We start from the raw sequence: 12,838 nt of genomic DNA, 5'->3' as shown, positions 1-12,838 counted from the left end.
TATGAGCTGGGTGACCATCGATGAGTCGGGCAGGTGGAGGGGTGTTGGAAGGTGGGCACAAAGGACTGGTCGAATCTGCGAAACATGGAAAACTGGATGGATCCGTAGAGATGCCGGAAGGGTGAGTTTGACTGCACTGGGAGAAACAATAGAGTGAATGGTGTACGGTCCTACGAACCGAGGTGCCAGTTTACGGGATGACACTTTGAGAGCAATGTCCTTAGCCGCCAACCATACCTTCTGCCCCGGGGCGTATCTAGGTGCTGGAGTTCGACGGCGGTCCGTGTATTCGCGTTTAGGGGTGGGTTTTAATAATCGATTCATCGATTAAAATCGATTCTGGCTTGGATAACATGATATCGATTCATTAAAATCCTGAATCGATTTTTTAATATAAATGTATTTTGCCCAAAATTCCAGAATCTCAGGTGAAATGTCACAAAATTTTGACAACCACCAAACATTTAAAACAGTGAATGAGAGCAGGAACACGGCTTCTGCACAAAGACGTAAACACACGGCACGGACACGGTCGGGGCTGAAAGCTCTCTCTCTCTCGCCGTGTCTCTAATAAAACCGCTGTAACTTCAGAGGTGATGTTCATATGCTGATTAATGGTTTTCTTTCGTTTTTGATGTACTGCAGAATATTTTTATAAAATCCCAGGCCAGGAAAACCTTCATGTGTTTCTGTGTTTTATCTTCAGCTGCTTTGACACAAAGGCCTCTGCTGTGATGCTCACACCTTTGATAAAGTCTGGAAAGTGTCAGCTTCCTTTTTATAGATACAAAAATATGTAAATGTACTGATCTGAATTATATTATTTCTGACTTTCTGAGGCAAAATTTCCCAGATTCAAATAGAATTGAATTGAATTGAATCGAATCGAATCAAATCGTGGATCGAATCGATTCAGGACCTTTTGAATCGGAATCGAATCGATTCTAGAAATCAGTGACGATACCCAGCCCTATTCACGATGGCAGGCGGCAGCTTTCTTCAAGGCTTCACGGGTTTGGGTCCACACATTCCGGCAACGCTGGAGATGGTGTTGGACCGAGGGCACAGCCAAATCAGCCTCTTCGGTAGGAAACAGTGGAGGTTGGTAACCTAGGGAAGCTTCGAAAGGGGAAAGACCCGTTGAAGCTGAGACATGAGAATTGTGTACATACTCGACCCATGGTAGGTGTGCAGCCCAGGTAGCCGGGTTATGGTTGGTGACACAGCAAAGGGCAGCCTCCAATTCTTGGTTGAGTCTCTCTGTTTGACCATTTGTTTGCGGGTGGTAACCGGAGCTGAGATTGACTTGAGCACCCATGGCAGAGCAAAAAGATCTCCAGACCTGAGAGGTGAACTGGGGTCCTCTGTCTGATGTGATATATGCAGGGATTCCATGGACGCTGGACGGATCAATCGGTGGCCGCGTTACAGGACGCACTCGATGACGCAGGCTGGGGCATGTTCAGAAACAGCTCCGATGATGATGTCAACGTGTTTACGGAAGCGGTTGTGGGGTTCATCGGGAAACTAGCGGATGATACCGTGGAGACAAAGACTATCACAACGTTTCCCAACCAGAAGCCGTGGGTGGATAAAACCATCCGCAACGCTCTGAGATCCCGCACTGCTGCCTACAACATGGGACTCACGACGGGGGACATGGACCCGTACAAAGCCGCGTCATATAACGTGCGGAGGGCGGTGAAAGAGGCGAAGCAGCGCTACGGGAGGAAACTAGAGTCACAACTCCAACAGAGTGACTCTAGGAGCCTGTGGCGGGGACTAAGGACAATAACGGACTATAAAGCACCAACAACCGGTATGACGAATGCGGCCGTGACTGTGGCAGACGAGCTGAACACTTTCTATGCTCGCTTCGAGGCTGCAGCTAAGGACTCCAACAATGCTAGTGCTAGCGGCGCTAACGGCTGCAGACAGGAAGATACTGCCAGCACCGGAAACGTGCTCGTCATCTCCGAGCATGAAGTAAGGAGAGCCTTCAAGAGAGTGAACACCAGGAAAGCAGCAGGACCAGACGGCATCCCAGGTCGTATCCTAAGAGACTGCGCATACCAGCTAGCTCCTGTGTTCACTGAGATATTCAACATCTCTTTATCTCAGTCGGTGATCCCCACATGCTTCAAAGAGTCCATCATTGTTCCTGTCCCGAAGAAACCCCACCCTGCTTCTCTCAATGACTATCGCCCTGTAGCCCTCACCTCAGTAGTGATGAAGTGCTTTGAACGCCTGGTCAGAGACTTCATCATTTCTTCACTACCAGACACACTGGACCCACTACAGTTCGCTTACCGTCCAAATCGTTCCACAGACGATGCCATCTCTCATCTCCTCCACACATCACTCACTCACTTGGACACTAGAAGGGGGAATTATGTTAAAATGCTCTTCATAGACTACAGCTCTGCATTTAACACCATAATTCCCTCCACACTCACCACCAAGCTGGAGCATCTGGGACTCAGCTCATCTATGTGTCAGTGGATCTCCAACCTCCTAACTGGCAGACCACAGGCAGTAAGGATGGGCGGACATGTCTCAGCCTCCACCACTCTCAGCACTGGAGCCCCCCAGGGGTGTGTTCTGAGCCCCCTGCTGTACTCTTTGTACACATATGACTGTGTGGCCACTACCAGCTCCACCACCATCATCAAGTTTGCTGACGACACCGTCGTGGTGGGCCTGATCTCTGATAACAACGAGACGGCCTACCTGAAGGAGATTAGGAATCTGGAGAACTGGTGCCAGAGGAACAACCTCCTTCTAAACGTCAGTAAGACAAAGGAGCTGATAGTGGACTTCAACACTAAGCAGGAGAGGAACTACCAGACCCCCGTCATCAACGAGTGCCAGTGGAGAGAGTGGACAGCTTCAAATACCTCGGAGTTCACATCACGCAGGACCTGTCATGGTCCTGTCACATCAACACCGTGGTGAAAAGGACTTTTGGAAAGATGTTATCAAATATCTGTCTGAAGTGTTTAAGGTAAAAATCCCTTTAAAAGGAAAACTCTCTGTACTTGGAATATATCCAAGGGAATTTAAGCAATCGGGGAAAAAACTGAATTACTGGACTATGGACTACCTCAAGCCAGAAGAGCCATTGCGCTATGTTGGAAGAGTATGGATGCTCCCTCCATGGGACTCTGGAAGAAGGAAATTGCAGTCTCTCTAGGCCTGGAAAGACTAACATATATTGCCAAGGGCAAACAATGGGACTTTGTGAATATGTGGAAGCCATATATGGATATTTTAGGGAGTGGAGGTGAAGGACATTTATGAAAAAGAAGAAAAGGAAGAAGGGAAGGAGGGGAGAATCTTGTCTATCCTAACCCATTGTATTTTTGTATTACTGTGAGAACTATGCTCATTTCTACATTTGAATGTGAGGTAGGCAGGTTTGATGTATGGATGGATGTGTGAATGTGAGGGTGTTCAACATTTGTTTGTATTGTACTATAAAAAATTTCAATAAAAATATATGGAAAAAAAAACACCGTGGTGAAAAAGGCCCGTCAGCGTCTCTACCACCTCAGACGCTTGAGAGACTTCCAATCATCTTAACCTGGTTCGGGAACAGCACCACGCAGGACAGACGAGCTCTACAGAGGGTTGTGCGGTCAGCTGAGCGCACCATCCGCTCCGAGCTCCCTGACCTGCACTCAATCTACAGCAGGCGGTGCTGGACCAAGGCCAGGAAGATCGTGAAGGACCTCAGCCATCCCAACAACAGACTGTTCTCTCTGCTGAGGTCAGGAAAGCGATTCCGCTCCCTGAAGACCAACACAGAGAGACTGAGGAGGAGCTTCTTCCCACAGGTGATACGGTCTCTCAATCACACCACCACACAGTACTGACCCACACATATGGTTCTTACACACACACTGGACTTTCTGGACATTGTTTTCACTTCATCACTTAAATCACTTTAAGCATATTTGCACTGCACAAGACATAATGTGGATTGCACAACACTGGTCACTATATTCTTCATTTCCAGTTAATACTTGTACAGCTGCTGTTATTGTGTATATATTTACTTATATTTCTTCATACATTCTTATATAGTTCTATATTGTGTATTTTGTTGTACAGTTATTTTATTTTCAACTTTAATTTATATATTTTATCTTATTCTTTCCCAGTTAAATTTACCCTTCATTCTAATTTGTGTTGTACAGTTATTTCATTTTTAACCTTAATTTATATTTTATTCCTTCCTAGTTAAATTTACCCTTTTTAATTTTTCATATTTATTTCCTATCTTATTCATAGCCTTTTCCCTTTTTGTTTTCTTTAGGTCACGAGCAGTTGTCCAAGCATTTCACGACATATCGTACTGTGTAAGACTGTGTACGTGACAAATAAAATTTGAATTTGAATTTGAAAAGGGTTCCCAGTCATCCAGGTCATGGTAGTCTGATGAGCTTTGAAAGAAAGCAGCTGGAATTCTCTAAGTGCCTTGAAGACCTTTCACCTCTCCTCTGAGAACCTTCGTTAGATCTAAAACTAAACGTTGGAGAGTCCCAGGTATTTAAAACCCAGAGCGGGTTGTCTTTACCAGGGTCGTTGACCAACTATGAAACACATCACATGAGCCAAGGGGTGGAAAAAAGGCGTGGGTAATTATCAGCAGAGGTGAAACCATTATGAGACCTTCACATATGTAGTTTAACGTCTTTACACCGAAATTGAATGGCCTCAATTTCGATCAGAGTTTGTGATCTCTAACGCTTTTCCACTTGCACCTACCTAGCTTGGCTTAACTTGACTCAGCTCGATCTTTAAAGTTTCCATTAGGTGATAGTACCTGGTTACAGGTATTTTTTTAGTACCTGCCCAGTAAGGTTTCCAAGGCAATCTCAAAATGTGACATATACAGATTGCGTGGCAGGGACTGTGCAGTCAATGGCATCACTCAATGACTCATGAGAGTGACTCCTTCACAAACATTGTTTTAGAAAGACAAATTGGTGTCACAGATCACATTGAAAGGTTTGGCACACAACACATTTACAATGCCCCAGAAGGAATGTGTCTTACCAAAGAATTCCATGAAGGTAAGAGCTTGTGATTTTAAGGGGGCTCGTCCGGGATTTGAACCCAGGACCTCTCGCACCCAAAGGGAGAATCATACGCCTAGACCAACGAGCCACAGGAAGTATGTGCTTAACTCTTCAACTCTGAAAGGATAGACTTAAATCAGCCTTCAAATTCAAGCAGGAATGGTGTTAAGCTCTCTTCAGTATTCATTTTTGTACCTTCAGGCCTTTGCTACTGACAAGCTCCAACAGGGATGACTCCAGAGGGACTGCACACAGTGAATGAGAAAAAAGGGTTCCCAGTCATCCAGGTCATGGTAGTCTGATGAGCTTTGAAAGAAAGCAGCTGGAATTCTCTAAGTGCCTTGAAGACCTTTCACCTCTCCTCTGAGAACCTTCGTTAGATCTAAAACTAAATGTTGGAGAGTCCCAGGTATTTAAAACCCAGAGCGGGTTGTCTTTACCAGGGTCGTTGACCAACTATGAAACACATCACATGAGCCAAGGGGTGGAAAAAAGGCGTGGGGAAATATCAGCAGAGGTTTCAGGTGAAACCATTATGAGACCTTCACATATGTAGTTTAACGTCTTTACACCGAAATTGAATGGCCTCAATTTCGATCAGACTTTGTGATCTCTAATAGCCCTTTTCCACTAGCACCTACCTAGCTTGGCTTAACTTGACTCAGCTCGATTTTTAAAGTTCCCATTACAACAACAACAACAACAATCTTTATCTATAGAGCACATTTAAAAGCCTTGGGCATACCAAAGTGCTTTACATAAAACAATAAAAAATAAAACAGTTCACACATTAACATCAAATACATAAGAGTAACGGATTATGTTCACAGATAAAAGCCACCAATAAGAGTAAACTGCAGCACATAGGTTATAGCAAGGTAAGACTGTACCACCATGATAAAAGACACCAATAATGGAAAGATAGCAGAGAATTTAATACAATACAATACAATACAATAGGTCAATAGGTCACTGCAAGCAAGCCAGCATTTAACTGGTAGAAAAGGCAAGTTTAAAAAGATATGTTTTTAGCCGTGATTTAAAAGAATGAATAGAATCAGATGCCCGGATGCCAATCGGGAGATTGTTCCACAGCTCCGGTGCAACTTGAGCAAACGATCGATCACCTCTAGATTTCAGTTGAGATCTGGGCTGAACCAACAGTAACTGTGAGGATGACCTTAAAGCCCTAGCAGGAGCATATGGGTTTAAAAGTTCCTTAAGATAGCTTGGTGCAGTGTTATTGGTAATTTTAAAAGTAAACAACAAAATTTTAAATTGAATACGATATTTGACAGGCAACCAGTGCAGATCAGCAAGGACAGGAGTAATGTGGGCAAACTTCTTGGTTTTAGTTAGAATGCGTGCTGCAGCATTCTGAACTGTCTGTAATCTATGTAAAAGGGAAGAGTGGAGACCACAATAAAGTGAATTGCAGTAATCAAGCCTTGACGTTACAAAGGCGTGGATGAGCTTTTCTAGGTCTTTATACGGGATATAGTGCCTGGTCTTAGAAATAAGGCGAAGCTGGTAAAAACTGGATCTGACAACAGCAGACACTTGTTTATCAAGTTTAAATGAGCTGTCAAATAAGACACCCAGATTCCTAACAGTGTCAGAGAAAGAACTAGTGAGAAAACCAAAGGCATCCCGAAGTTTGGCACGAAGGGCATTACTTCCAAAAATCATAATTTCGGTTTTCTTATCATTAAGGATAAGAGTATTTGCCAAAAGCCATTTCTTGACCTCACACATGCATTCTCGAAAGCTATTCAAAGACAGAGCAAGATCATCGTTTAACTCAAAATAGATCTGGATATCATCCGCATAATAGTGAAAAGCAATGTGGTATTTCTCAAAGATAGCACTTAAGGGAAGCATTTACAATGAGAAAAGGGTAGGGCCTAACACAGATCCCTGGGGGACACCACAGCAAACAGGTACAGCCGAAGAAGAGGATGTGGCCAAATGTACCGAAGAGAGCCGATTGGAGAGGTAAGATTTAAACCAATCCAAGGCAGCGCCCTTAATGCCTACAGTGTGCTCTAGTCTCGCCAATAGGATGTTGTGGTCAACCATGTCAAATGCCGATGAAAGATCCAATAGCACTAGGACAGAGGGGCGTCCATTGTCAGCCATTAGTAAAAGATCATTGAAAACACGAAGCAGCGCTGATTCAGTGCTGTGATGTTGTTTGAAGGCCGATTGAAATTTATCATTTATATTATTCTCATCCAGGGTGATAGTACCTGTTTACAGGTATTTTTTAGTACCTGCCCAGTAAGGTTTCCAAGGCAATCTCAAAATGTGACATATACAGATTGCGTGGCAGGGACTGTGCAGTCAATGGCATCACTCAATGACTCATGAGAGTGACTCTTTCACAAAATCAAAAACGTTATTTTACAAAGACAAATTGGTGTCACAGATCACATTGAATGGTTTGGCACACAACACATTTACAATACCCCAGAAGGAATGTGTCTTACCAAAGAATTCTATGAAGCTAAGAGGTTGTGATTTTAAGGGGGTTCGTCCGGGATTTGAATCCGGGACCTCTCGCACCCTAAGCGAGAATCATATGCCTAGACCAACGAGTCACAGGAAGCCTGTGTTTAAGTCTGCAACTCTGAAAGGATAGACTTAAACCGGCGTTCAAATTCAAGCAGGAATGGTGTTAAGCTCTCTTCAGTATTCATTTTTGTACTTTCAGGACTTTGCTACTGACAAGCTCCAACAGGGATGACTCCAGAGGGACTGCACACAGTGAATGAGAAAAAAGGGTTCCCAGTCATCCACGTCATGGTAGTCTGATGAGCTTTGAAAGAAAGCAGCTGGAATTCTCTAAGTGCCTTGAAGACCTTTCACCTCTATTCTGAGAACCTTCGTTAGATCTAAAACTAAACGTTGGAGAGTCCCAGGTATTTAAAACCCAGAGCGGGTTGTCTTTACCAGGGTCGTTGACCAACTATGAAACACATCACATGAGCCAAGGGGTGGAAAAAAGGCGTGGGTAAATATCAGCAGAGGTTTCAGGTGAAACCATTATGAGACCTTCACATATGTAGTTTAACGTCTTTACACCGAAATTGAATGGCCTCAATTTCGATCAGAGTTTGTGATCTCTAATAGCCCTTTTCCACTAGCACCTACCTAGCTTGGCTTAACTTGACTCAGCTCGATCTTTAAAGTTTCCATTAGGTGATAGTACCTGGTTACAGGTATTTTTTAGTACCTGCCCAGTAAGGTTTCCAAGGCAATCTCAAAATGTGACATATACAGATTGCGTGGCAGGGACTGTGCAGTCAATGGCATCACTCAATGACTCATGAGAGTGACTCCTTCACAAACGTTGTTTTAGAAAGACAAATTGGTGTCACAGATCACATTGAATGGTTTGGCACACAACACATTTACAATGCCCCAGAAGGAATGTGTCTTATGTTAAGGTTCAAAATTGAGGAAGGAGAGTACAAACCACCCTTGTTCCAGAAGCTCTTGGTCAAACAATGATTTTTAATGAATACACACGTGTGGGAAGAACACTCTGTGCGCAGACAGCAAGTGGTCTTCAACTTACTCAAAGCATACACAGATTTTTATACTGTCAGGGCTTAAATTTAATGACGCCCCTTTAACGTCACAGATACATTTTATACATAGATCAGATCAACACCACAATGACTTTTAACCCAATTTGAAAGAACATCATCTTCTATTTTCATAGCCGGCACTTCCTTTCTACCTTTCAGTTTCTCTTTCTTGCCGAGACGACAAGGACGGTTCCTCTTTTACCGAGACACTTTCGCAGTTCCAACCAGACATGACGAACCTCTTTCCTATAAATAATTCTAACTCATGTGTGTGTGTCACGACCTCACTCAGCCTCTATGTCACCTCTCGCACTTCTGACCTTTTACCAGACCAGAGGCTCATCCTTATGTGTTACAACCTAACTGAGACTATGTATATGTCCTCTACTAAATAAATGTTTTAACCAAGAACCTCTACTAAAACCTTAATATAAAATGACCTGATATAAGTGTTTTGTAAGCATGTATTGCAATTCCTTCTATGTTCTAGTTTTCCCTCAGCATGTATCACCTGAACAGTCACGTCAGTGAAGCTTAAGACCTTTAAAGAACCTGAACATCAACTCAAATAAGCACAGATATGCAATGTGTACAAAATAGCCATAACTGCACCTGAAATACAAAGTTAACATCATCATAAACATCTTAAGGCCATCTTAAAGCTATCTGTTACATTGTTAAAGCAATGATCGTCTTAGCCTGCTGCTCAAAATAACTTCCTGCTTTCACTTCTGCAAACTCTCTGCAACTTCCTGTCAGCCTGCCACTTAGTCTTTCTGAAAGACACACACTGTTCAACCTCTGAATGCAATATCCATGCTGCAGATTATATTTATTATTTAACAATAGCAGTAAAATAATTTCCCTGCTCCACACTCCCTCTCTCGACCTCTGGAACACCAGAGGTCGCAATACATTGCGTCCTCGCTCTGCAAATCAGACAACCTCATGTCATCTAATTGGTCCGGTAATAAACACCAGCTCCCCTTCGAGAACACTCCATGTGTAAGCTTTAGGTTTTCTCGGTCCCTCTCTTGTGGTTCATCAGGCCTCGGACCTCCCTGTGGTCGCCGAGATCTTCTGCAAAGGAAGCAAAATACCTTTTCCTGCACCTCCCTAACTTATCCTATTTGGGACTCTTTAATCAAAAGCATGATCCTAATTATCTTCTTTAACTTATTGACTTGTATTTATGTATATTCTTCAACGTTACTCATCACTTTAAAACTCTTTAAGCGCTGCTTTCACGTCCGGTTGCTTGCTCTATTTTCCCTTATCTGATCATCAACATCCTGTACACACAAACTGTCGCTGCTGCAAGTGCCTTCACTCTGATCTTAAGTCACCTTTTTAACAAGAAAATCATTATAAGCGCCTATTCTACTAAAAGCTCCAAAAGAAAACAACCACTTTAATCAATTAAGTTTAAGCATATAAGCAATTACTCCTGTATACATTTCATCATAGTTAAATGCTGCCTTGAAACAACTCCTGTGTGTTAACTTCATCTTAACCTCACATTTCCTATGTTATAACCCGTTTTGGTATAGCCTTTTTATTTCATTTGCTCCTTTTAATGTAACAATACCTTCTAATTCTAGTTTATCAGACTTAACCAAAATATATGCTTTCCTTCCTCTTTGGTCCTTCTTTAAGTTCAGTTAAAAGCTAAATGAATTTGAGGCCTTTTGCCTGGAATCAATACTGTCATGTGTGTTTCTGTGTAATATCTGTCTGTGTAAGCCTACATTATAACCACTACTTCTAGAAATCAAAAGAAATCAAACCTGTTCTCCTCCTTCAACCCTCACTAATTTTCCCCAAAGGATATCTTTTTGTCAACGTGTCCCACAATTTCCCTCTAAGATTTGTACACAGCTTTAAAACCCTGGTATTGTATCTTCTAAACAGGATTCAGTTCTTTAATCCTTTAACCTTAACATAAAAATAACTGTTTCAGTTTTACCATACCCAAATGACCAAAAACCCCAAAAAGTCCTAAAATGATCCTAAATTATTAAACAATTATTAAACCCTAAATTCCCCCTTTATTTTGACACATGAAATGTGTCACAATACTATACAAAACTTAAAATGCTCAGTTTTCCCCACTCATGATCCAATCTGTGTCTTACAAATAAACTTAAAACAGAACAATTATCAGTCATGTGTTCCTCCAATTAAGAAAATGTTTCCCCTTTAACATTTGGCATTCTCCCAACCATATACTATAATCCCATAATCTAACCCCAGTCAACAAAACAGAAATTTTCTCTGGTAAAAGCCAATTGTTTGTCCACATTTATTCATCCCCCGTCATCCAGCCACACATTCACATGCAGTCACACCATATATTGCTAATAATGGAGCAAGTGATCAGATTCTCCACCCTCAGCAAAATGAGCTCAGTCATTTTTTATTTTCCATAGGAAAATATTTCTTTATGCTTTTGGACTGGATTGACTCGCATAAAATCCTTTTTACAGGGACTTACGACCTGAATAGTCCCCACAGGTAGCTTTCTCCTCAGCCAATTGTAATCTGGAAAGCCCCCTTATATTTGCTCTTCCCGAGAATTTTCAGCGCCGTTACTCACTGTTGCAGGCCTGCTTAAAACAGAAATGAAAAAAATAGAGCTGATTATTAGCTCACAAAACACAAAACAAAATCACCTGACAGGTTTTCTTTAAGTGCACTGTTACAAAATAATGGGCCCAATTTTAGACATGTCGATGTTTCCTAAAACTCCCTCTATTAAAAACAAAAACAACAACCCAAACCTAACTGACAGAATCAACCCATCACCACAACAACCTCAACAACCTTAAGCACACAAAAGTTTTGCCATCACATAATTTCACCTCCTCAATACACCGAAAGTCTCGTTAAAACCACACAATTTGCACACAAAAATCACCCCCTTTAACATACTTAAATTCAGCATAAAACCCCCTTACGACAACATATAATCACTAAACTATAAACTATTTCCTACCCAAATCTGTACTTCTCTTGTCTGCCATGCTTCCTCTTCTGAAAGTCACTTCCTCAGTCACACACACACACACACACACACACACACAGGAAGTTCCTCCGTCACCACTCACTCCAGCTAATTTGCATACTGAGTCATCTCTCAATGAGTTGCTGTAACAACAGAAACATATGTTTAAACATTACCACCTTATTAAATCATTTTATTTCTTTCTACAGTGATCACTGGTTTTGATCACTCAGTACGAGAGAGCACTCCTAAGTCACTCTTTTTAAAACTACTTTAATCACTTTTATTTTCATAACTCCCTTTGTCATATAGCTTCTTTGAGTTATTCCTCAACTACAAACTCAAATGTATTCTATTAACCAGTCACACCATTCTACCACTCATATAAGTAGCAAGCTGATCTTCATTACATATCTTTGTGTTCTAAGCCAGGTTTAATCAGTATCTATACAAATAATCATCATGAGCTTGTCTTGTCTTTATAAGGTTAATGCATTTTCTGTTTGTGTATGTTGCTTTTGCAGTGTGTCAGACTCCTTCATAATTCTCCACTTAAGCCGTCAGTTTCTTTCCCAAATTTATCAGAATCAGAATCAGAATCAGAATACTTTATTCATCCCGAGGGAAATTAGGGGTTACAGCAGGCAGCACGCTAATGGCGCATGCGCACTCACAAAGGAACCTTCTGACCAACTTTACAAACATCACATTGGGGAGACATGTCAGAAAGGTAGGCTGATAGGAAAAAACAACGAAAATACACTACATGAGGTAAGAGGAGGAGAAAAAAAAACTCCACTCAGACTGAGCTCCTAGTGGGAGAACAGTTTGATAAAAGAAAAAACACCTCAGCACAAAAGCACATGACTATCAATACACCATAGAAACACGAGACAAGCAACAGGGGCGGGTAAAGGGTAAGAGAGAGCCGGCGTAGACAGCGCATCCGGTCCTGCAGCATCTGCGCTGGTCCAGTTGACTGCTATCTTCCCCGGTAGGGCACAAGCATCGAAGGCGTTGGAAAGGGAGGGGGATGAGTGAGTGCTTGTCAGTGTAAGTGTGTGTGTGTGTGTGTCCAGAGTTCAGCGGAGACAGTGTCCTTCGCACTATCAGGCTAAGTAAACAGTCTGCCAGCCAACCCAGGTGGCCTTCATGGG

The sequence above is a fragment of the Maylandia zebra genome, linkage group LG18 (assembly GCF_041146795.1).
Source record: "Maylandia zebra isolate NMK-2024a linkage group LG18, Mzebra_GT3a, whole genome shotgun sequence".
Classification (NCBI taxonomy): domain Eukaryota; kingdom Metazoa; phylum Chordata; class Actinopteri; order Cichliformes; family Cichlidae; genus Maylandia; species Maylandia zebra.
Note: the sequence above shows the minus strand (reverse complement) of the source record.